This window comes from Amblyomma mixtum, chromosome 10 (assembly GCF_055824585.1).
Source record: "Amblyomma mixtum isolate Tamu chromosome 10, ASM5582458v1, whole genome shotgun sequence".
NCBI lineage: Eukaryota > Metazoa > Arthropoda > Arachnida > Ixodida > Ixodidae > Amblyomma > Amblyomma mixtum.
Genome location: NC_143021.1, coordinates 93,685,144 through 93,711,460, shown reverse-complemented (window position 1 = coordinate 93,711,460; position 26,317 = coordinate 93,685,144). Strand labels below are relative to the sequence as shown.

The window sequence follows — 26,317 nt, the reverse complement described above, 5'->3', positions numbered from 1 at the left end:
GATATTAAAACTCAGACGCATTGGCCTCCCGGAAATTTTGATCACATGGATATCAAATTATTTAACCAATCGCTACCAATTTGTCGCAGTTAATGAGCAACAATCAGGTTGCCTTCCAGTCGGCTCTGGCGTGCCTCAAGGAAGTGTGCTGGGGCCATTATTATTTTTATTGTATATTAATGACATTACCACTGAACTTGATCCGAATGTGCAAATCAGGTTGTTTGCGGATGATTGTGTGCTCTTTCATGAAATAACTTCAATTGACGACCAAATCCATCTTAACTCCTCCCTTGCTAAGATTTTTGAATGGTGTGAAACGTGGGACATGCAACTTAACACTGATAAGACCGTCTTTCTTCGCTTCTCTCGCAAAAAAGCTCCTCTTTCTTTTAACTACAGGCTAGGTTCATCGCCTTTGCTGGAAGAGACTAAATATAAGTATTTGGGTGTCACACTTACTAACACTTTATCATGGAATTTACATATAGATAACATCTGCTCTTCTGCACTCCGCAAACTATACTTCTTAAGACATAAGCTTAAAACTTCTCCCCCTAGCGTAAAATTACTTGCTTACAATTCACTGATTAGACCGAAACTCGAATACGCATGTGTTGTCTGGGACCCGTTTACTAAACACAATATCACCCGCCTAGAAAAGGTACAGAGAAAAGCTGTAAGGTTTATTTACTCTAAATTTTCCCCGTATGACTCACCCTCTGAAATAATGCAGGTTAATGGTATTCAATGTCTTGCACAACGAAGAAAAAATTTACGTTTGGAATTTCTTTACTTGCTTTGGAAACAAGAATTAGCTATTAACCCTGCCCCATATCTGTCGCTTTCAACGTCGAGGTATACACGCCACCATCATCCTAATTCTCTGACGCCGTATTTTGCACGAACAGATTTATTCAAGTTTTCATTTTTTCCTCGCACAGTAACGGACTGGAATGATTCTTTATTGCCTTTCGCCACGCTTTGATGTTTACTAACTTTGTTATTATTGTTTTGTTTGTCATTTTACCCACCCTGCTTGGACCTGTATAAGGTTTGCAGTATTCAATAAAGAAAGAAAGAAAGAAAGAAACAGCATTGTCCACATTGTCTTTTACGGGTGCATATTTGCCCGAACCCTTTCTTCAATGACCTGGTCTCCCAGCGGTCCCATGGCCGCAATTGTTTAAGACTTCTGAAATTTGCTTCAGTGTTCCTGGTTGAGCATCGGCGCTAGTTGAAAGTAAAAAAATAACTGTCGACTTGCAGCTTCGGAGATGAAGGCCGCAGACTACTTGATCCGCATAACGTCGCAGGGACAGGCAACTGCGTCACAGCCTTCCACATCACAGCCTTCCACTGGTGATGCCACTCCAGATATCTATAAGAAAGTTACTCTCGTGAAGAGAGAGTTCGCAATTCAATGTCACTTGGTCATAGAAAGCCATCGACGCTGTCAGCAACTTGGCGAATCTGTCGCTGAGCATGTAGCTGCTCTCAGAGTTTTGATTAATGTTTGCAGTATCCTTCGCCCGAAGTCACGTTGCGCGATCGTTTCGTTACTGGGCTCTCCTCCCAACGGGTCCGGGAACGCTTGGTAATAGAAGGCCCCGAAGCATCATTTGCGACTGCATCCCGAACTACTTGCTCTCCAATGCGAACAAGTAAGTAAGGATGCCCAGGGACATGCAGCGCCCCTACGAATAATCTTCACTTCATTCACCTTAAAGACCCCCTTCAGGGGGTATTACATAAGGGATGGGTTAATATATTCAACAATGATAAATACATGTCATTGCAGTATGATAAAAGTGGTTACAGCTGATAAGAATGAAGATGGGCACGTGATGGCGGCAACATCGGCGGGGAGGGCATTGCATTCAAACTGGTGAACAGCGCAAAAAAGGCGGGACAACAACAAGACAAGCGCTGTCAGCGCTTGTCTTGTTGTTGTCCCGCCTTTTTCGCGCTGTTCACCAGTATGAATGCAAACCAACTCGCCCAGATCTCAGCCTTACATTGCAGTCAACAATGGTGCGGGGAAAAAAGGAACCTGAAAAAGTTGCAGTGCGCGATAGAGGGCGGGCGATCTGAAATGGGTGTGCAGTGCGGTGAGATATGCGGGTCGGATGAGAAATGTAAGTTGTTTGATTCAGAGTGCTATGGAAAAATTTGTGGATCAAACACATGCAGGCGACGCGACGGCGAGTTTCAAGGCTTTCGAGACCGGAATTATTCTTTAGAGATGAAACGCTGGTCGTATATGAATATGCAGAATGCACGAAGCGAATGGCGCGGTTTTGAACTGATTCGAGTGCATTTGTTAGGTATATTTGGTGTGGATTCCAGATGGGACTGGCGTACTCGAGTTTAGGTCTAATAAGGGTTTTGCAAGCTAGAAGTTTCACGTGTTGCGGTGCATGACGAAGATGACGTTTTAGGAATCCTAGAGATATGTTAGCAGATGATATGATTGTGGTAATGTGTGTTCCCCAAGAAAGATTGCTACAGTGTTACACTGAGGTACTTGAACGATTGGACGCTTTCTATAGATGAGTTGGCAGCTGTATAGGAGAAAATAAGGGGGTTGCGTTGACGATGAAATGAGACGAGTTTGCATTTTTTAACGATTAGTGTCATTAGCCAGAGGTCACACCATTTATGGACGCGGTTGAGGTCATTTTGAAGAGCCACTTGATCAGAAATGTTAGTAACGGTACGATAACTTACACAGTCGTCGGCGAATATGCGAATGTTACACGATACTTGTGGCGCGAGATCGTTAATATACATCAAGAATAAAAGTGGCCCGAGCACAGATCCCTGCGGAACGCCGGATGTTATAGGGAGAGTGCTTGAGTTGTGATTGTTAATAGAAACAAACTGAGAACGGTTAGCTAGGAATTCTTTCATCCAGTCTAGAATATTAGGGTGCAAATTTAAAAAGGATAGTTTAAGTAATAGGCGTTGGTGTGGTACCTTGTCAAAAGTCTTCGCGACTAAAAATAATGCATCGGTCTGTAGGTTACGGTCGAGGTTAGCATGCAGATCGAAAGTGAAGATTGCCAATTGGGTTTCGCAGGAAAGTCCCCTACGAAATCCGTGCTGAGCTGGATGAAAAAAGTTGTTAGAATGTAGGAAGTTTATGACATGGGAATAGATGACATGTTCCATGATTTTGCAAGGCACACTGGTTAAGGAGATGGGGCGGTAATTCAGTGGAGAGTGCTTTAGACCTGATTTGTGGACCGGAATGACCCTCCCAACCTTCCAGTCATCCGGTAGCATTCCTGCTGAAAGCAATTACGAATACAATAATGAAAGGTATATGGCTAAAATGTGCTTGGTGTTTTTCAGTATTTTGGAGTTGATTTCGTCCACTCCAGCAGCTGATGAAAGTTTTATTCAGTCAATGTGGTTAGTTATGCCTTGCACTGCGATGTCAAGGGGTGGCATTGTTGGTAGTGTTACAGTAGGCGGAGTGGGTAGTGATGAGTTTGTTTCGTCTGTGAAGACGGTCGCAAAAGCACGGTTAAATATTTCAGCACCTTCATCATCAGTGGCTTCCTCACCAGCGGCGTTTGTAATGGGTGTGTTTCATGTTGCTTGGGGGTCTATTATTTCCCAAAACCTCTTGGGGTTATTGGTTAGGATTTTTGGCAGATCGTTTTGAAAAAAGGCACGTTTGGCGGATCCAACAGCAGCATAATATGTTTCTTCAGCTGTATAGTAGCGTTCCCATGCATCGGCACTTCGATTCCATTTCACAGTATTATAAAGTCGTTTTTTGTTCCTTTCTAATCTTTTAAGATCGTGTGAGAACCACGGTTTTTGGCGGTTTGCATGAAAGCTGATACAGGGAATGAATTTGTGTGATAGTTCGTTTATCTTGTTTTTGAAGACTGATCAGTTATCAGTGAGAGTCCGGTGATGAAATACTGATTGAAAACAAGGCAGAAAAGCTTCTAGTTCGCTATTGATTCATTGTTCGGAAGAACAACGCCAACCTCGGCTTAATGCCTTTTTTTCCCTGCACGACGTTAGTGTACGTCAGGGTCCGAACTTCTTCCTTGGCAGTACAGCCCTTCACCAGAGCCTCGGAGTTTCCTACAGTTTCAACGCGATAGCTTTAAGGCCCCGTGTCGCAGAAAAGTCGGCGTCGGCGTCCTTGCCGTGGGGAAAAAATCTCACAACCAATAATAAATGAAAGAGTAGGAAATTGGTACAGTTGGGGTATCGAACCAAGGCCTTTGGAGAGCGAGACGAGCACGCTAACCTCTACGCCCCGCCAGCACGATGGCTTGAATTGAACGAAGGCGCGTCTAGTGAATACAGTGTTGTCTTGGAATGGTGCTTTAGAGGCGTGTACTGTGGTGTATATTAGCAATTATGAGAATGGAAATCACAGAGGCGCAATTAATCGAGTACGTTTCCGCTGAATTTCCTCATCGCTTGGCTAGCACGTAGCGCCATCAGGCGGCGCCCACTACAACCAATCCTTCCTCCTCGTCCTCGCAATGTACGCCACTTCCCCAACAGATAGCGCGTGTTCGCCCCGATCGTCTCGTTCGGGCGCACTGGGGCTGTGTGGGGACGCAAGAATCACGCGGTGAGCGGAAAACAACGCAGCGCACATCCAAGGCGCGTTCACCACAAAGCTTGCGGCTTGCAGCCCGTTCGTTCGGCGCGGAAGCTATGCTAGCGTTTGTGGCATCGGGTTTGTTGAGAACAGTGTGCCTAAGAACAACGACCGTAACTTGAGTCCTACGCGTTTCCGCAAGGTGCCGAATCTAAAGCGTGCTCCACCACTGCACCACTGCTCCAGGAGCGGTATGAGGACTCCCAGGTATCTATGAATGTAGAGAATGACCTTGTGCATATATGGGAATTAACCCATTCTGCTATCACGTTACACCCTCAAGGTGGAGCTTGAGTGTCCCCTCCAATTTTTTTACAGCGCAGCTCTTAGGCGTCCGTTCTTGCGTTTCGCGGCGTCGCCCTCGCCGTTGTCCATTGTAACCAGCAGTGGACACCCTCCAAGCTGCGTAAGTAATAGAGGAGGAGCTTGAAATGAGAGTGTAAAAGTGCAACCACCTCCCCTTCATAGCAACTGGTGTGCCGATGGGGGGCGCAGCTGTGTATAGCAACTGTGGCGTCACAGAGTAGCGATAGAACGAGAACATGCGCGACGGTGGTGGCAGCTACACCGCCGCTCCTTCGCCAGACGTCTCGTTGCAGTCGAGTGAGTGAGGCGCATGGCTCCAAAGCGGCCCAGCGATTCCGCGCCGAGCAGTTCGGGGAAGCGGCACTGGGTTGACCACAAGGCTTTCGCCAAGCACACTTTAGAATTTCCAAAGTGTGTTCCATATTTTTCTTTAGGAAAGGAAATGCGCAGTATCTGTCTCACACATCTCGGTGGACACCTGAACCATAGTAAAGGCGCATAACTGCCCTCTTGGAGTAGTGGACACCTCATTCTTGCTTAAAGCGACGTGGCGGCAGTGACAGATGTGCGCTGTATGCTTTGACATTGGCACCCGTGTGCCAGAAACGCTGCCACCTGCCAGGGTGACGGGGTAGGTGGAGACTTTAATGTAGATATAAAGGCAAGCAAGCGGGAATTTTCTAACACACATACGGGAGAACATCCAGTTCCTCTCGCTCGTAAAGGATCCCACAGCTGTGACAACCCCGTGAAATACTTGCGCAGACCTCGTCTTTGAGAACCAGGTATTGGTGCAGCAAGTCGAGCATATATCCATCTATTTCTCCGTTCACAAAGCTTTCTTCATGACAATGAAGAACTTTTTGCTAGTGGAGTGTTTCTTGAAAAGGGAATATGTGTGAAAAATAAAGGTTGTCTGTAATTGTACACACATGTCCTGCTCGAATTCTTTGCCTCAGCCTATCGAAGAGCTGAAACAGCTGATGAGCTGCGCTCAAATTTCGCATTAGTATATAACGTAATCGTCGGCAATTTTTTTCTTCCGCGGAGAAGGGGAGGAGGGTGCCATCGCAGCTATCTCAAAACTCGACGCAACGATACGTCCCGCCTCCATCATCAGAACTTCCTCCACGACACGACATATCTCAGTGACACAACATGGCTCAGTGAGCAGTGGCTCAGTGGTTACGGCGCTCGGTTGCTGACCCGAAAGACGCGGGTTCGATCCCGGCCGCGGCTGCTGAATTTCGATGAAGGCGAAATTCTAGAGGCCCGTGTACTGTACGATGTCAGTGCACGTTAAAGAACCGCAGGTGGTCGAAATTTCCGGAGCCCTTCACTACGGCGTCCCTCATAGCCTCAGTTACTTTGGGACGTTAAACCCCAATAAACCAAACTAAGCCAAACAACATGGTTCCATCTTCACACAGTTTACGGGCCTCTAGAATTTCGCCTCCACCGAAATTTGACCGCCACGGCTGGGATCGAGCCCGCGTCTTTCGGGTCAGCAGCCGAGTTCCATAACCTCAGGACCACCACGGCGGCCAGTAAATACTTTTACGAAGAATATGACAAAGTATGCAACGTCCTTTCGAAGCTATCTTTTTTTTAGTCTCATGGTAAAAAACTGTTGTGAAGCCCGACAGGTACACGTTGGTTGTTTTACCGAATCACGCAAGCGTCTAGTATTACAGGACATGCTGCCTAGAGCAATTCCGTGCTGAGTGCTTTTTTCTCACGCGATGCACTGTACCGAGCCCCGCGTGTGCCAGAAAAAATAAAACAAGAGGGAGGGTTCTCTACCCTCTACAAATTACATTTATCTCGAGCGGAAGATGGATCCGAATTTGTACAAGTGTACTCCAGAATCTACTTGACATAAGTATTGTTTGGAATATCCCGACAAGGCAATGCAAAATTGCTCGCATTTCGACGTTGAAATCCCGCTGTTTTATGCGCTTCAGAAGCGACATAATCAACCTCATGGCGCCACTTCAAATTAGGGGTGACGTAAACGCCAAATGCTTAAATTAAAACAACAGTTTCAACGCAGTATTCTTCCTAACTTAGGAGTGCATGTCCGCAATATATTTTCCAAATACATCGTGGCAGTGTTGTCGAGGTAGCGAGACATGAAAAGAAACTCAAAATAAGTACTAAAAAAAAGCTATGAAAATGAGTTGGCTATTTTTGCAAGTGTTAAATTATAACTGCGCTCCCGCTTTCAACTGTACACTAAGCGTGGTGTCACACTATGAACACTTCTTGTTTGGTTTGCTTTTGCCGCTGTGTGCCGGTGAAGAACATTTGCGATTGTACTGTTACTTCTCGGCTGTATTTGTTCTAGGTATTTTTTTTGCTTGATTTGAATCACTTGTTTTGTTTATTTCTTTGTGCGAAGTAGTAGCTTTGTCTGGCTGCGCATCTGGCTGTGTCTCTATGTCTATACTCTATGTCTATTGTCATGTATTTGTTATATCATGCCGTGTTTATACCGTGACACTTATGCAACACGTACATTTCGGGACTTCTTTCCAGCGCAATATGGAACTGTTCATTGCGTGCAGCGTATGCGACGGTTACAGTGCTGGGATCTTTGGTCCATGCTAGACGCGTGACGTGAGCAGGCATCGGCAGCTGCGGCTGCAATAGTGGATCTGCGGTCACGTGACACTACTGTATAAAAGCTGAGCGCGATAATAAAGGAGGGCTTCTTTCATAACCTGGGAACACGGTGTTCGGACTGCTTCCTCGGGCAGCGCTCAGGCGTGCGTTCCGCAACGCCCCCCGGCTCAACAAGACAGTCACGAGGCCATGTCAGGCGTCACGTGGGCGTCTTTTGCCTCCGGTATCTCACCAAATACTCCCGTTCTGCTGAAATAAAATTTTTGTCTTCTTCGTCGTCCTAGTTTCCTGTAAAGTTCGCATAACTGTTTTGAAAAAATTAAAATTCATGTTCCAATTAATGCACTACTCAAAGATTCTGTTCACGTCTTCCCAAACATTTCAACGCTGCGATCACAGATGAGAACTCTATAAAGAACGAAGTCATCCGAAAATAACCGCATTTGAGACGACCCTATTCCACCATTAATGTCATTCACATAGAGAAGAACAAAACTGGCCCTAACACGGTGCTCTCAGAAACACCGGGACAGCTTGCACCCTCTTCATGCTGAGCGCCACTTACAACCACAAACTGCGGCCATAACTAAAGGTAATCCGTTGCCCATGACATCACTTGAGGGTTTAATGTTGAAAACGGCCACTTTTTTATTTAATAAACGTTGTCTCACGGTGTAAAAGACTTTTTTGAAATCCTCAAACACACTGTCCACGTTCAGACGCCGGTCCCAGTGCAACCGTCAGGCCGTGGCAAATTCAGTCAACAGCGTAGTATACTCTCTCCAACACCGAACTTGTGAGATGAATATGTGCTTGGATACTGCGGACTGGACTTTGCTTCTGCACACTTGGTGCGATCTTACCAAAACTATAGCCACTAGCTGCAGACGAGAAGAAACTTCAAAAACATGCTGCAGTCAACGTTCAATAAGCATATCGTACGATGCCGTTCAACAGTTTGCAACTGATCTGGAGGTGTGCTTTTGTGGGTTCAGTATGGTGCGACCAGCATTTAATGTAGGAGGTAGAAAGCCCACGTCATAAGCAGCATCGGAAATTTCCAACAACGCATGTGCCAGGCAAGGCAAAATACGACATATAAAACTCACTGCTATGACAATCAGGGTCAGGATGTTTCTGGCCCTCTAGAACAGAAACCGACAATTTGACCTGCAGTGAAATAAGAGGAGATTTGGTGACTGTACGCTGCCGATCTTGAAGTCGCGGAAACGCTCCTTTTAAGGAACTTAAATTTGACCCACTGGCATGATTACCAGTACCCTCTGAGACCCGATTATAATATGAAAAAGTCACCAAGGTGCCTGTCGTGCAGGTAGCTTCTGTATCGAATTTCTACTAGTGAGTTGGAAAGAGCGACCTGCCTTTTAGCATTAAATTTGCGGTGAGATGGTTGGTCATTAACGACCCTCCGTGTTTACGACCTAGTCACGGCAACCTGATATTTTTTTCTGCGCTGAAGTGCTGTATCTGCATTGGCATTGTTGTCGCTAATAATGATTTAGGTGCAATTCTTCCCAGCTCATTTAGGCTTCATTACTAATTCACGAATTTAAAGACGCTTCAGGGATGAGATGAGTGATGATGATTTAGTAGCCAAATTCTTAACTTCCTCCTAACGAGGTCTTAAGCACTCGCTCTGTTGCGGTTCATGTCAGCAAGCCGGTTTCTGAGTGAAGCCTCAACAACAACAGCAACAAAAAAAGTATGAGGTAGCTCTGCGCCTAATATAATCTACGTGTCCCATAAAAGAGCGTTGAGGGATTTCCTCACTGCAGCCAGGAACCAACGACTGTGGCTGTTGAGTGGCTGTGAATCTTGCGTCTCAAAAGGAGCGTAGTCCAGTGCATCAAATTTCTGAGGGCCCAGCGCATGAGCAGGAAAGTTTGAAAATTCAATTAATTATTCCCGGCATGATAGCGGAAATTGTCACTAAACGCACTCCAAGCGGGGAGAAGTCCGGAAGCCGTAAGCATGTATGATTTATCTCGAACAAACGATGCACGCTTGCTTTCACGAAAAAAAAAAATGTCGGTGAAAAAAAAATTTAGATCAGCTCGAATTCAGGGCGAAACTTTGAACAGAAAATCTATGTTATGGCATGGGCAAACAAATTACGCAGAAGCCTCAAATAGGAATGCATGCGTCTATCCAATAACGTCAGCGTAGCAAAATCACCACATCCCAAAGATCTGCGCTAAGCGTCTACGAGTGCCACTTCGACGTGATTAAAGCCCATGTCGTGCGAGGGTCCCCGTGCTTTCTTATTCAGGGCTTTTGCTTGCGGGGCCCTTCTCTTTTGCTCTTCCCCGTGTTCTCTTTGGCGCTCTTCTTCTTGGCTGCGCCCCTGTCCTGCCGCGACGCAGCGTCGGCGTCCGCATTCTGCTCGCCGCTTCTCGGCCTGGCCTCGGAAGGGCCGGCGGTTTGCTTGCGGATAATGCGCGGCGGTCTCTTTGGAGCCGCCGCTTCATCAGCCGGTGCCTTTGAGCGATCACTGCCGCCCCCAATGATGACCGCGGCGGTAACCAAGGGCGTCGACGCCTGCATCGTCTCGCTCTTCAAGGATGAGGCGCGGCTGTAATAGTCCGATGCCGCAGAAGCAGTCGAGGCCCTCTCGGCGCGTTCCGCGGCCGCTTATTCGTACACGTCCTGGACTATGGCCACCATGCACTGCGCAAAAATCGGCGCGGAAGAGGCAGCATCAGCCAATGTAAAACGGTATGGTATTCTGGCATAACGATCGTGAAGCCGCACATTGGCAATGAGGGGCGACGTAGGAAAACGGTACCGATTGATTTCAAACGCAGAGAGGTATTGATCACGGGCGCACTTCGCTAAGAACATGCGACCTTTTTGCGTATCGCCTTTATCAATGTGCGGCCCTCTCAGCCTAGATTTAAACCAACGAATCAGGGCGGAGCAACCGAGAGTCATAGCACCATAGCCACAGCAGCAGGTGTCTATGAACAGCCTTTGTCAAAAGCAAACAGTCCAAAGTGTTTTCTTCAAAGCTGCGCTGTGGGGCTCTTGTAGCGTCCTTACAAGTAACAAGGTTGGTTTGTTTATGGGGTTTAACGTCCCAAAGCGACTCAGGCTATGAGAGACGCCGTAGTGAAGGGCTCCGGAAATTTCGGCCACCTGGGGTTCTTTAACGTGCACTGACATCGCACAGTAGCAAGAGTTTTACGCGCGACGTCAGTTCCTACCACCTTCAACAGTTTTTTTAATGCTAGCTATGCTTACGAGCCCACATTGTAAGGCCAAGAATAAAATCAATTGCGCCGAATACTTTCGACAAACGATATAGATGTGCACCGGGCCTAATTCCGTTCAGGGCTTCACCGATTAACGACGGCAGCGGCTTTAGAGAAACAACGACGGTAGGGAAAGTGGTATCAAAGCATACCCAAAGCGAAAACTGTAGCGCTCAACGCCGTACAAGAGATTTGTTGAGTGCTGCTTACACAGAAATAAAGCGCAAGCAGGGCCCTTCGTAGCTCTGGCCAAGATTTGAATAGCCGAACGCTGTTTTAGTTAAGCCAGCCAGTCTACTGTCAGCTTGACTATTTTAACTCATTTTCATATTACACAGGCCTAGAGAGTATGATCGGCGCTACTGGTGGACCACAACTCAATGCGAAATGGTGATTAATGGACGAGAAACCTTCAGCGCAGTTTACATCCCTTATTTCCCCCAAAGTAAATAGTGGTAACTGGAGAGAATTCCTGGAAGTTCCATTTCTTGAACCGCATGTTTTTTTTTTCCGACAGAATTCGCATTTTATCAATGTTTTTATCTTATGGTAACATCCGCGGTTGTTGTGCAACAAGAAAAAAAAACAAAAATTTCACGACATAATTCATGATCAAAACGCTCCACGGGCAACAGAGTGCAAAAGAAACAAACCGCAGGCAAATGCTAACTATCTTCTTGAAGGCGGTGCTGGTGGAAAAGGAAATAAACAGAGAGAAAGCGGTTGGGACAAAACGATATAAAAAACTAGGGATACTGTGCCTTCATCAGATAGAAGTTATGTCACGTGAAAGAGATGGAAATAAAAAAAATCTTAGCAATAAAACCTTAGCACTCCATAAATCATAGAAAACTAGACGAAGCACACACGAGAAAGCATGAACCACAAGCGGTTACTCGCAAGTTAGGGTTTAATAAAAAATCCGAAGGAATAAATACAGTCAACCACCGGAAACTGGGTACGTCACGACCACGTGGAGGCAGGTAAAACACGTGCAAAGAAAAAGCACCCTTGAGTAGTAAAAAAATTTGGCCGAGGCCCTTAAGACTGCTTACGTTTCAAAATGCGAAAGCATTAAAATGCTGAGTTTTGCTACGTGTCACCATGACTAAGAGTCATAACGGTGAGTATAAGGCATCACCCTGCATTATGTTTCTAAAGTTTTAAATAAACTCTGTACCCCTAACATGCAAAGTACATTTCTGAATGATCATTAGTTGTGACTATGCCTACAAAGCAGAAAAATGCATACTGTTTGTACAACTATATACACGGTACATTGTGTCACTTGCAGAGTGCTGAGTAATGCTGCTGAGTGATGCGTCATGACTGACTGCGCTACCTGCAAGGTCTGATTCATGCTACGTCGCAAATGGAAACCGCTAAGTCGTGCTATGTTGCGGAACCATTATTTACCTTGAGGAATGACTGACTAGGCGTCATGACTACGCATGCATTGTACAAAATCTATGGATAAATTACATTACTTGTAAAGGGCTGACGTCAGACAGTCTGACGGGCTAATTGGTTCATGATCTATTTTGAAAGGCTGTGCGCTAAACAGACGTTCGCAGGAAGAAAGTATATACGACAGACACGAATCGCATAGGCTGAAGACATAGCAAAGAGCCCGTAGCAGACGATATGTGCGCAAGTAAAACTTTTGACGTGCTATTGAGTAAGCGATCTTTTTCGAAAGGGTGTGCGCTAAGTAGACGTTCAGAGGAAAAAGTAGAGACGACAAGACAGAAGCGCGTTTCTGTCCGCTCATCTCTAGTTTTTTTTTTCCTGTGAACGTCTATATAGCGCACAGCCTTTCAAAGAAGGTCTTGTAAAGTGCTGAGTAGTGATACGTTTCACAATGACTCTGAGTGATGAATAACTACGAGTTATGAACATCACAGGTAACAACAGGTTGCGCTTCATCGTTCATGATTTTGCATGCTCGCTTACATATCTTCTGACATCGCACACCGCCGTTGGGCATCGTCCTAGTTTTGTCCGGAAGAGCGCGCGGCAATTCGTGCAACGCACAGCGGCAGACGCCAGCTTTGGTGCTAATGGGACATGCAATGCTATCGCAATACTCCCGAAAACAAAACATACACTCAGAAGTAGGACAGTATGAACAAAATGTTTAGTTTAATTTAGTTTATGGGTTTTAACGTCCCTAAGTGACCCAGGCTTTCGGACGTCGTAGTGAAAGCCTCCGGAATTATCGACCACCTGGCGTTCTTTAACGTGCACTGCCATCGCACGGCACACGGGCCTCTACCATAAATAAAAACGTAACTAAAACAAGCAAGGGTTGTTAAAGAGAAAACATATCATTTTGCCGACAAACGAAGCAAAGCTATCACAAAGATGATTACACGATTGCTTCCAGACAGACGAGGTAACCTTAACAAGCATAAAATACAGCAGACCCGTTAGCGGATGAAATTCACTCCGGCGTGCTACTCAATAAGTGAATTCGGTGAGCTAGTGCCGTAAACAGAAAAAAAATCATCAGGAGACAAGCAAAGCAGCAGCTTGGGCTTGTTGGTTATTCATCGTCAAGTAACAGCGCAAAAACAAATTCGGGACATATAGAACTTGAACACACAACGAGCGCTCGTGGTGTGTTCTAGTCCGATGCGTCCCGCCTTTGTTCTTGCGCTGTTACTTGAAGGAGACTTGAGTAGCCTTAAGAGTGTAATCTGATAGCGTTGATATACGATACCAGCTGGCTGCAGTGAACCCCTCAACTAATGGACTGAATGAAAGTTCGTTGGTGGCAGAGGGTTAGCGCACCCGGCTTGCGACCCATGGGCAGCGTTCTGGTACCCGCTCGACGATATTTGTTTTCAGCGCAATAGTTTTCCTTTATATTGCGAAAGCATTATATGTGCAATAGGGCACAAAAGCCGACGTCCAACGACGTGGCAAATGAGAGGATACGGCGCGTTCAAGGATCGCAACGGTTTGCGCATCCGCTCAAGGCACGACGGCTGGTAGTGGCTTCACTAAAAACAGTGGCTGGTAGGCGTGCAGTCGATGCCTCAATGAGGTTTTCATCCCGGTGAAGTGAACGTTTTATACACTTTTGCACTGTAATAGACAGAGACACCTTAGTTCGATGAAAGCCAACACTCACGACACAGCAGGCCAGAAAATGAACCTATTGCCACGTATCCTTGCAGTGCCCGTTCGTTTGCGCAGGGCCGCAGGAAAGGGGTGTAATCATTTTGGTTCGTGACGCGAGAAGCGACCGGAATAATCTCGGTTGATCACAGCCATGCCGAGGTGCATCTACGTGTTTCCAGATTACTCTAGATGATCTCGACCTGTTATCTCGAAGTTTCCTTGCCGGCTTTAAATTGAAGGATGCCGCGAGCAGCGGACATTCGCAGTTCGACGACTGACGAGCACGTTTGTTGCTTATGCCGCCGCCGAGTGATTCAGTTCTTTTGCGGGCGCAAGTCAGCCCAAATAAAGAGCTTCGTTTCCAAGTCTTGTTGGTGTCTTCCTGACCGCTGGACTGCTGTCACTAGAACGTGACATCCGGTGGAGGTGCTGGGTAGCCTTTCATGTTCCCGACACCCCCTACAAGTCGTGACGCCAGCCCTCTGAGTCCTCTACCGCAGGACCTGAGTCCAGTCCACCGTGCAAGCGGACGACTGCAAAGGGACGCACCTGAGTTCGGGATTCTGCCGGACCCTACCCGGAAGCGAAAGCCTGTAGCAACATCCACCATGAGCCTGCCCCAGGTGACGACTCCAATCAATCTTCAGCAGCCCCAGGTGCCACCAACCTTCGACGCTTCGCCTGGCGCCGACCCCGAAGAATAGCTGGAGCAGTTCGACCGTGTGGCTGTCTTCAACAACTGGGATGATGCTACGAAACTTAGGTACGTCTTCTTCGCCTTGGAGGGACCAGCAAGAATCTGGTTTCAGAATGAGGAAGCTAGCCTCACGAACTGGGAAACCTTCAAAGAGCAGCTTCTGAAGATGTTCACGAACGTCGTGCGACAGGAGAGAGCCCAGCTGCTACTACAGTCTCGCATACAACATCCAAACGAGACCGTTGCAATGTACACTGAGGAGATGAAGCGTCTCTTCCGGCGTGCCGAAGCAGACATGAAAGAAGAAGAAAAGGTAAAGCTTCTTATGCGAGGAGTCAAAGAGCAACTCTTTGCGGGCCTCGTACGGAACCAACCCAAAACCGTCGCGGAATTCGTCGAAGAGGCATCCATCATGGAAAAAACTCTTGATGCCAGAGCCCGCCAGTATGAACGCCAGTAGCGCTTTTTGTCAGCAAGCTGCATGGACACCGCTAACAACGATAACCTGCGGGAGGTTATCCGTCATGTTGTGCGAGAAGAGCTCCGACGATTGATGCCAACGGGAACGCAGCCGCAGCTTTCATCGCTCACTGACGTCGTCCGGGATGAGGTTCAACAGGCCTTGGGTGTGACGCCGACACCCACGCAGCCTCTGCAGCCCCCAGCCATGTCTTACGCCGCAGCTGTGCGCCGTCCTGCCCCTCGACGACGGGACCAAAGCCCCTATCGCCCTCAGCCAGCTGCGTTGTACCGCCGCCCACTCGCCCCAACCAGCCCGTCCTACGAGCGACGCGTGCAGCCGAGGAAATGCGACGAGTGGAGAACTCCCGACCAGCGCCGCCCACTATGCTTCCACTGCGCCGAAGCCGGTCACATTCTCGCGTACTGCCCATACAGGAGAATGGGCATCCGTGGGTTTTCTTACGACGCCCCACGACCCCTACCCAGCCAGCGACCAGCCGAAATCGAGTTTTGCATCGGGAGGAATGCTCACCGCCCAGCCGCCTATCACGTTCCCCGTCGCCATCGTCACCGCGCTATGTATCTCCTAGCCGACGCTACGCAGTGCGTTGACGCTCCCCTAGCCGCCGAAGGTTAAACTGAGTAAAGCAGCATCTGGAGGTGAGGTTGCTTCCGAGCGCAAGCACGAAGATCCTCCATCGACGAAAATCCAAGTCCATGCCTCAACTACGACTACGACGACAACGCCGACGACAACACCGACGACAACACCGACGAAAACACCGACAACGACGACGGCGACGCGGCCAGACTTGAAACTTTTACCGCTGTCCAGTAAAGCAACGTCGGAGTACGCCCACCGCAGCCTCAGTACTCGACGAAGCCGATATCGGACACCGAAGACAACGTACAATACGAGAACACGAATAAGTGACCTTGAAGTTACAGTTGACGGTCACGCGGTTACTGCCTTGGTCGACACGGGAGCTGACTACTCTTTCATGAGTGGCCCACTCGCTGTCCGACTAAGGAAAGTAACAACTTGGGATGGCCCGATGATCCGCACCGCAGGTGGCAAACTGATTACGCCGTCAGGAAGTTGCACCGCAAGAGTCACTGTAAACGGGAGAACCTATGCTACAACCTTCCTGGTCCTACAGCAATGCTCGCGAGACGTGATTTTGGGAATGGACTTCCTGAATGAACATCAGGCGATCATCGACCTTCGATCTAAGTCGATCAAGCTTTCCACGGACAAACCCATACTTGCTGCGACGAGCTCAACTCATCACGTTGCCTTAAACGTCCTCGACGAAGCATTGAGCGGGCCGCCCCGATCGAGTGTCCGTGCCTGCATAGGTACAGGAGACATCGAAACTTGCGAAGGCGTCATCGAGGGGAACACCCAGCAACTCCTGGATCGAGGACTGGGCGTCGCAAGGGGAGTCGCCCAAATCCGAAATGGCCTAGCCCAGGTTTTGCTAACCAACTTCACCGAAGAATACCGGCATGTAAACAAAGGTACCAAGATCGCTTTCCTCGACGAACTGGCAGACATCAGAGGCATATCTGCCTTACCCGACCAACCCGTAGAACCATCTGACCAAGGGCATCAACCAACGTTTGATGTCAACCCAGCATTACCACGGAGCAGACAAGACCAAGTACGTAGTCTTCTTCAAAAGTACAGTGATTGCTTCTCATCAGCATTGAATGTGCGACGAACCCGGCTTGCCAGGCACCGCATTGTCACAGACGAACACGCCCGACCACTGCGACAGAGCCCCAACCGCGTATAGCCGCTAGAACGCCAAGCTATCCGCAAGCAAGTTGAGGAAATGCTTCGTGACGACGTCATCCAGCCATCGAGGAGCCCCTGGGCAGCACCAGTTGTCCTAGCGAAAAAGAAACACGGCACCCTACGCTTCTGCGTCGATTACCGCCGCCTGAACAGCATTACTAAGAAGGATTTCTACCCCCTCCCCCGCATCGACGACACACTGGGTCGGCTATGCAACGCTAAGTACTTCTCATCGATGAACCTGATGAGCGGCTACTGGCAAATTGAAGTCGACGAAAGAGATCGCGAAAAGACTGCGTTCATCACTACAGACGGACTTTTTGAGTTCAAGGTGATGCCATTCGGCCTCTGCTCTGCCCCAGAGACGTTCCAGCGAGTAATGGATACGGTGCTCGCAGGCTTGAAGAGGCAAATTTGTCTAGTCTACTTAGATGACGTTGTTGTCTTCTTCTCAAGGTTTGAAGACCATCTCAGAAGGTTTCAGATAGTGCTAGAAACAATCAAGTCTTCAGGACTAACACTGAAACCAGAGAAGTGCCACTTCGCCTACGAGGAGCTGCTGTTGCTTGGTCGCGTCATAAGCAAGGATGGAGTTCTCCCAGACCCTCAGAAGACGGCTGCGATCGCACAGTTTCCACAGCCTAATAACAAGAAAGCTATACGCAGATTCTTTGGATTCTACGCTTATTACCGGCGATTCGTGAAGAACTTTTCGCGCATCGCTGAACCTTTGACCCAACTTACCAAGACTGACGTGCCTTATAAATGGAAAACGCCGCAAGCGGAAGCTTTCAAAGAGCTGAAGCGCTGCTTACAGCCCCTTCCTGTGCTCGGGAACTTTGATGAAAACGCCGAAACCGAAAACCATACCGATGCAAGCAGTGTAGGCTTAGGAGCGGTCCTCGTTCAGAAAAATGGAAGACATGAGAAAGTTATCGCGTACGCTAGCCGTTCACTGTCGAAAGCCGAGGCCAACTATTCGACCAGCGAGAAAGAATGTCTCGCCATTATTTGCGCCACGTCGAAATTTCGCCCCTACCTGTACGGACGACCATTCAAGGTTATGAGCGATCACCATGCTCTGGGCTGGCTAGCCAATTTGAAAGATCCTTCCGGCCGCCTTGCTCGTTGGAGCCTGCGCCTTCAAGAATTCGACATAACTGTAGTCTACAAATCTACCCGCAAGCATTCCGACGCAGACTGCCTATCGCGAGCCCCCGTAGACGCAGAACCGGAAATGGAAGACGACGACGCTTTTCTAGGACCGCTAAGCGCCAGCAGTTTCGCGGAGCATCAGCGCTCGGATCCTGAGCTGCAAAGCCTACTTGATTATTTGAGAGGAAAGACCGCATCGCCTCCCCGAGTGTTCAAACGCCAACTGTCATCCTTCGACTCTCACAACAATGTCCTCCTGAAGGACTTTGCGCCCAAAAGGACAGTGGATCTTCTTGTGGTGCCCAAAAATCTCAGGTAAGAAATTATGCAGGCATGTCATGATGAGCCGACTGCAGGGCATCTCGGGATTGCTCGCACGTTGCACTACATCCAGGAGAAGTACTATTGACCGCGTCTAGCTGCCGACGTTTCCTATTATGTGAAATGTGCCGTGAGTGTCAGCAACGCAAACGCCTCCGATTAGACCAGCCGGATCCCAGAACCCCAAACAACCTCTAACTATGCCTTTCAGCAAATAGGAATGGACCTCCTCGGCGCCTTTCCGACTTCATCATCAGGTAACAAGTGGATCATCGTGGCCACCGACTACATGACCCGATAAGCCGAAGAAAAAGCGCTGCCTAATGGTACCGCAACAGAAGTCGCAAAATTTTTTGTCGAACAAAATGTCCTGCGACACGGCGCCCCCGAAGTGCTCGTCACAAACAGAGGAACGGCATTTACAGCGGATCTGACGCAAGCCATTTTAAACTACAGCCAGACAAGCCATCCGAGGACAACTGCCTATCATCCACAAACCAACGGACTCACAGAGCGTCTGAACAAGACCATCGCAGACATGCTTTTCATGTACATCGACGCCGAACACAAGACGTGGGACTCCATTCTGCCCTACGTGATCTTCGCCTATAAATCTGCCGTCCAGGAGACAACCAGGTTTACCCCATTCCAGCTGGTATACGGCAGGAAGCCCACGACAACACTCGACGCAATGCTCCCGCACGTTTCCGACTAACAGAACCTCGACGTCGCCGCCTACCTTCATCGCGCCGAGGATGCCCGAAGACTTGCACGGCTTCGCATTCAAGACCAGCAGCACACCGACGCCCGACGCTACAATTTGTGCCGACGAGACACGCGTTGCAAGCCATGTGATCGTGTTTGGATATGGACGCCATTTCGCCGCCGTGGTTTGAGTGAAAAGTTGCTGCGACGCTACTTTGGCCCGTACAGGGTTCTCCGTCGCATCGGTGACCTCGACTGTGAAGTCATCCCCGACGGCACGGCAGCATCTCAGTGACGCCGCACATGCCCTGAAGTCGTAGTACATGTCGTACGCCTGAAGCCATATTATGAACGCTAAAGGACTCGAAGTTTGCATTTTCCGTGTTTTCATTTTAAAGCATCGAGACGGTCCTTCTTTTGGAAGGGTGTAATGCCACGTGTCATTGCAGTGCCCGTTCGTTAGCGCAAGGCCGCAGGAAAGGGGTGTTATCATTTTTGTTCGTGACGCGAGAAGCCACCGGAATAATCTCGGTTGATCACAGCCATGCCGAGGTGCATCTACGTGTTTCCAGATTACTCTAGATGATCTAGACCTGTTATCTCGAAGTTTCCTTGCCGGCTTTAAATTGAAGGATGCCGCGAGCAGCGGAAATTCGTAGTTCGACGACTGACGAGCACGTTTGTTGCTTACGCCGCCGCCGAGTGATTCAGTTCTTTTGCGGGCGCAAGTCAGCCCAAATAAAGAGCTTCGTTTGCAAGTCTTGTTGGTGTCTTCCTGACCGCTGGAATGCTTTCACTACAACGTGACACGATATCGATATCACGATACGATACGATAACACGACACGATAACATGATACGATATCAGCTGGCTGCAGTGAACCCCTCTGCTAAAGGACTGAATGAAAGTTCGTGGGGTGGCACAGGGTTAGCGCACCCGGCTTGCGACCCATGGGCTGCGTTCTGGTACCGGCTCGACGATATTTGTTTTCAGCGCAATAGTTTTGCCTTATATTGCAATATAAAGCATTATATGTGCAATCGGCACAAAAGCCGACGTCCATCGACGTGGCAAGTGAGAGGATACGGCGCGTTCAGGGATTGTAACGGTTTGCCCATCCACTCAAGGCACAACGGCTGGTATTGGCTTCACTAAAAACAGTGGCTGGAAGGCGTGCAGCCGATGCCTGAATGAGGCATCACGGTGAACTGAACGTTTTATACAATTTTGCACTGTAATAGACAGAGACACCTTAGTTTGATGAAAGCCAACACTCACGACACAGCAGGCCTGGAAATGAACATATTATCCAAATGGGCCTTTAGGCCAAGGTCGTAAACACCTCTTATTTACGTCGCGCGAGCTTTGTAGAATTATACGATATACAGCATTGGTCGGCTGAGGGGCTGAGAGGCGAGGGGGGGGAGGGTAAGCTCTATCATGGAAATGGTGAAAAATTCAGGGGGCACTTTGACTGTCTAAAGTGCGTAGAGGCGAAAGCGTCTTACGCACCACTTTCACTGCTTCTGTGGCACTGGTGGCGTCACATGTAATTGAGTACTAATTACTTAGTGATGACAAATCACTAATTAATGGTTAATTACTGATTAATGCCTGAATACTAATTAACTGCTAATTAATGACGCTTAAGCTTCGCCTTTAGGAGTGGAACGCGAAAGCGTGGTGTAGCGCTGCCAGGGAGTCCACGGAACGCCACCACCCGTTAGGCGCGATGCCTTGCCGTTTGAACGCAACGGTTTTTCAGGAAAGGAAATGGCGCAGTAATTCTCTGTCATCTCGGTGGACACCTGAACCGCACCGTAGAGGAAGGGAGGAGTGAGTGAAAGAAGAATGACAAAGATGGCCCGTAATGAAGAAAATGAATATTGTATTTGAGGAAAGAAAATTACGCAGTAACTGTCTCACATATCTCGGTGGAGACCCGTCAAAATTCAGGGGGTGGGGGGGTGCACTTTTTTGACCTAAAGTGCGGTCACTGATGTGTGGCTAAGATGATAAGCTTAAGAGTGAACGCGAGAGCGTCTTGCAACGCTGCCAGGGAGTCCATAGAACGCCATCGCCCATTCGGTTCTACGCCTCGCTCGTCGATAACTTGGTTTTTGATGAAAGGAAATGTATTTCTCTCTCATATCTCGGTGGACAGCTAACCCTCGCTGGAAGGGAAGGGAGGAGGATGGCAGTGAGCGAAGACACCGTATTCACTAGACGCGCCTTTGTTCATTCCAAACCATCGAGCTGGCATGGCGGAGTGGATAGCATGCTCGTCTCGCACTCCGAAGACCGGGGTTCGATTCCCGAGCTCGACCAATTTCTTACTCGGTTTTATTTATTTATATCGCCTGACTACAAAAGTTATTTAGGCTATTTGGGTAATTAAGCAGTTACCTAAGCTCAGTACCACTTACTTGGAGCATCACTATATGATCCCTTCAATTGGTTGCATGGTTTCTAGCCAAAATACAATTGGCCCCGTTTGAAATTGGCGCACTGTGACGTCACGACCGTTTCGACCAACTGAAAAGCGTGACATTTCTGTCGACAACTGCTGCTTACAACGATGAGACATTAAAGGCTTTTTCCTTAAAAGAGCAAACATTTTAGTGCGGCAGCCTGCTAGCCGCGATTTCTGGCGTACGAGCCGGATTGTGGGCAACCTGCCAGGTGTGTACACCTTCCAGCAAACCATCTGGGTGAAGATCTTGAATGTAAATATTTGCCTTCAGGGCAGGCGCATTTGTGGGACAGGCTTTTGGTCGAAGGCTTTAAAGATCTTAAAGAGCTTCAAGGGGAAGGTCTTCACTGTAAATCCATTCGGGAAAAAGGTCTTCAAGGTAAAGGCTATGGTTATTAACTTTTAGCACTTAAGGACCTTAATTGCCAACCGTAAGCAGTTATACTGCACGATGCTGGGCCGCCGTGCTAAACCGGCTGCTAATTTCTTTCTTCGCCATCGAAAATTGATTCATATAATTAAAAGTCCACATACATTTACAAGGCTGTTGAGCCACTCGGTCTTGTTCAAATCTTTCTCGCCGAAGCATACCGAAAAACATTCGTGAATGAATTCATGGAATCGTAAAATGACTTCTAGGCCTTCCTTGTTATTTTTTTGTAATCTGTGATGCGCAGAAATGGCCGAGGGAACTTAATAGCGTTTTCACTCTGCAGCCAAGTGTCGTTACTTCTGAGTATCCTGGTTTCACAAATCGGAGGTCTTAGGTAGATCTTTGGTGTGCTTATTCTGTACGCTTAGGGACCATTTGTTACAAGTTACTCTGAGTAACAAAATTCCTTCTAGTGCGAGTGCAGTTGACATGGCTCCTACAATCCAATTTCTAGATGATACTGCTTCTTTCAGACTTTACTTGCCCGTCAGCACTGGTCAATGTTTTTATCTGCAGCGGCAGGCAAGCCATATAGTACAGCCTACATGATCCTTGAATAAATTATACGAGTTCTAATCTGTTGTTCTTTCCACTATATACCTCTGCCATAGCGCATTCGCGTCAGAAAATGTCGGCTCCGTTCAGCTGAAGGAGCAGCGCAGGCTGGAAGCTAAGCGGGCCCAAATGGGTTATTCACTGCGAAGAACTTCCGCCAGGCCTCGACGTCAGCTGGCGTCATGTGCCGTTCATCTCTGGCCTGCATCGTATCCACCACAAACTCGCCCATCACATCAAAGTGGAGCGGCTTGACCCCCTTACGGCGCATGTGCTCGGTGGCGTTGCGCCGCACCAGTATCTCGAAGGTGTCCGGGTCGCGCAAGCTCTCTACCATGGAGGTGATGTGGTATCCGATGGCACACCCGTGCGCCCTGAACGTTGGGTCTTCCTTGAGCGCTCCGACGGGCCTACCGCGAAAGGGGTTGAACAGTTGAATGTACTCGGGGTGCCTGATGAACAAGGAGACGAAAAGGAGCACGCCGTAATCGGGGATCTCTCTGGTGAATTTGCGCCACGTCTGCTGGACGAGCTGCACCTCGTTTTCCGTCAAGCCTGTGAGCTCGTCTGGCAACTCGCCAGTCTTGCGGTGGATGTTGCCCATTCCCTCGTCGAAGGCTTCACGAGGAAGAAATGTAGGCTCGCTGCGCCCGATGGTAAGGACTGCGCTGTCTGATAAGATGGACGTGGTTGAAATGGCGTATGGCGGCTTCGTGTTCTTCAAAACAAAGCGCACTCCTTGGAGATCCATGCTGTTGTTCTGCGCCAGAAAAAGTGCGGATTTTTCGCCCTACCTAAAAAGCGGGTAGTCATAACACCAGATATTTTTCGGCGCGCGATCGTCCTTTCTTTTCTCTACAGGTGCGCGAAATTGCGACAATACTTCTGACAACAGGGCAGATGAAAGAATAAAGATCTACTGAAAGAAGACTATGAAGGAAGACTAAGATGGCGTTCAGAACAGTTATTTTGATTTTCTTGGATCAAGCGCCAAGGGATATGCCCTGAAACCAGTGTTCGATTATATTCACGATTATATAATTTCATCTGGTAGATTCCTCTGCTAGAATGCGAATTCACAACTTTTCTTTCTCCGTATTTTTGTTTTGTACAAATTCTAGCTCTGCGTCCCAAAATTTTAGATTTAAATATACTCCATTCTATGTACATGAGTGCGTTTGTATACGCTATGCACCCTGGCCAATCCCCTGCCGTGGGTATGTGCCATTCAGCCCGAGGACATCATCATCATCATCATCTTGGATCAAGTTCAACCACCGCACCGCGAGGTATTGCTGTAGTACTGCGATGGGGACGCCCAGACCTCCTTGGGAGTCCCCACCGTGCGGAAGACTTTCTGTGCGTTTTGAGTTCTGTAATCGTTCAGAGTGGAATTAATTGCATCTGGCAGTTTCATATGTCGCATGGTTGATTGGAAGTCATTGCTTAGAAAGACAAAACTTGTTAATGCGGCAGAAGTGCAGTGAAAAACCATCCTTGCATCGTAATTGACCCATAGCCAAAGGTAGTCAAGATAAAACTGCTCTGACCATCTGGAGGATGTAGACATTCATTCGGAACGCCCTACGATCTCCCCGACAGAGTGGAATCAGCCGCACCTGGAAACTTTTGGGTGACGAAAATGGAGAAATCGCGGACCTTGAATCGGGGTATCGGTAGACACTGGCTGATGGTGTCACTGTCAGCGATTTTCGCCATCTGTTTGTACGTGTGTGATTTCGTGCTACATTGAGATTTCTGGAAGGCCATCATTGTTTCTGCGAGGCCAGAAAGAGGGCCATGTTCCTTGACGCTGCCCTACTCCACTGTTATCATTGCTCATGTTTTGGCCACTCTGTGGAGAACTGCACAGCGCCCTATTCTGGCAAAGTGCAGGGTGGTCCCCATTCTGCGGATAACACCATGTAGGAACATTGCGTGAATGTAACCAAGTTCTCGATGCATCTGGCCGGCTTCTGCCCCTGCAACCATCGAAACAAGAAATGACATTTGTCGTATGAAGATAGCAGGCTTTCTGACCCTCAGCCTGCTGCACTTGCGCTTGCTATGCCTCAGTGTGCTCGGATAGTTGGTGTTGTTGTTGTTGAAAACTTTTATTGTCCAACAGATAAGGACCAAACCACCTGGGCCGCTCTGTCTCACCCCCCTTTACGGGGGAGGGGACTTAGGAGCGGCCCAGCCGCACGGGATGGTCGCAGTCGATGCTGGCCGCGTTGGTTTCGCCGGCGGCCTCTTCTGCCAGTTGGACGGCGGTGAGTTAAAGCTCAGGGTCCGAGCTCCGCAACAAGGTTTCCCAGGCTTCCGTACTGCTAATGTTTTGCGCCCTGCCTGTGTAGTAAGTGCACTCTCAAATTATATGGTCGAGGGTTCCTCTCGCCCCACACTTTTTACATTTATCGTCCTCGCAGTCCGAGCGGATATGTTTATTTATTACTGGGTTTGGGTATACTCCAGTCTGCAGGCGTCTCCACGCCGTCGCCTGGCTCCTATCTAACGCCCTGTTTGGGGGGGGGGGGGGGGGGGGGGGGGGAACACCTCCGGCATTGCTTGTAGTGTTCTGTAATCTCTTGATACGAGATTAATCGCCCTTCTCTATCATGTTCGGCCTGAGCCGACCCTCCCTGTACAGCTCTGAAGTAGAGATCTCGAGCTGCACTGTGGGCCGCCTCGTTACCGCTGACAGATTCGTGCGCCGGGGTCCAGATGATGTTGATCGTCCTATCAATCGCTCCTTGTGTTAAAATTTTGGTGGTGAGGGTGTTTACCCTACCTCTACTGAAATTTCGGATTGCAGTTTTTGCTGTCGCTAATAATGTATCTAGCTTTGGGGCCCTCGCAAGCGATCGCTATCGCGGCTTCCTGCGCTATCTCGGCTTCTTTCCCTAGTATGGTAGCCGCCGTGATGAGGGTGCCCCCCCCCCCCCCCCCCGCATCTACCACCGCTACGGTCATATGTCGACTGTGTCTGTCCCCTGCCGCATCCACGTAGGTGACTTCATTTCAGGGTTTATCCCGATATACCGGGTGTTTTTTTTTTAGAAGGTCCAAAATTTTTTAAAAAAGGTAAATTGCTTTAGATTTATTTTAGCACTCGGGCTATACTGGAGGCTACGGCGGGCGCCAGGCAAGAGGAAAACTGCTGTAATTAGTTCGCTGATTAACTAAATATGTTAATTAACTTTTATAATTTTTGTTTTAGGAGGTATGTTGTATTCGCAGAATTGTGGAACGTCCTCTAACAGTCCAACCGAGAAAAAACAATTTTAATTAAAAAATTTTCCCGCACGTTACGAGGCGCGAAAAAGTTACCCTGGTAGGCATCTTCACACCGTAACTCAGCGGCGGGAGCGCCTCTGACGTAGTTCACTCCGCCCTGCTCTTTGCGTCACGCGTCCCGGAGTGGCGGCCAGCGCTATCGCTGCTTATCTCACTTCGGTCCGCGGCCTCACGGAATGCCGCGTTGGAACAAAAATGCACTGGCACAAAGCGCAGGGCGGACCGAACTACGTCACAGGCGCTCACAGACGCTGTGTGACAGTGTGAAGCTGCCTAGCAGGGTGACTTTTTCTCGCTTCGTAACGTGCGCAAAAAAATTTTTCATGAAATTTTTTTTTCTTGGCTAGACTGTCTGGAAGACGATGTTCAATCCTGCTAATACAACATCTCCCCTAATAAAAATTATAAGAGTTAATTAACGTATTCAGTTAATCAGCAAACTAATTAAA

The 26,317-nt window shown here is 48.4% G+C and overlaps 1 protein-coding gene and 1 pseudogene across 1 annotated transcript in view; one reads left to right on the top strand and one right to left on the bottom strand.

The window, feature by feature from the left end:
* LOC149326439 (uncharacterized) overlaps nucleotides 1–26,317 on the top strand; it is a 448,784-nt gene that overhangs the window by 230,599 nt on the left and 191,868 nt on the right. The window lies entirely within an intron of this gene.
* On the bottom strand, nucleotides 9,857–23,178 carry LOC149326444 (cytoglobin-1-like; annotated as a pseudogene).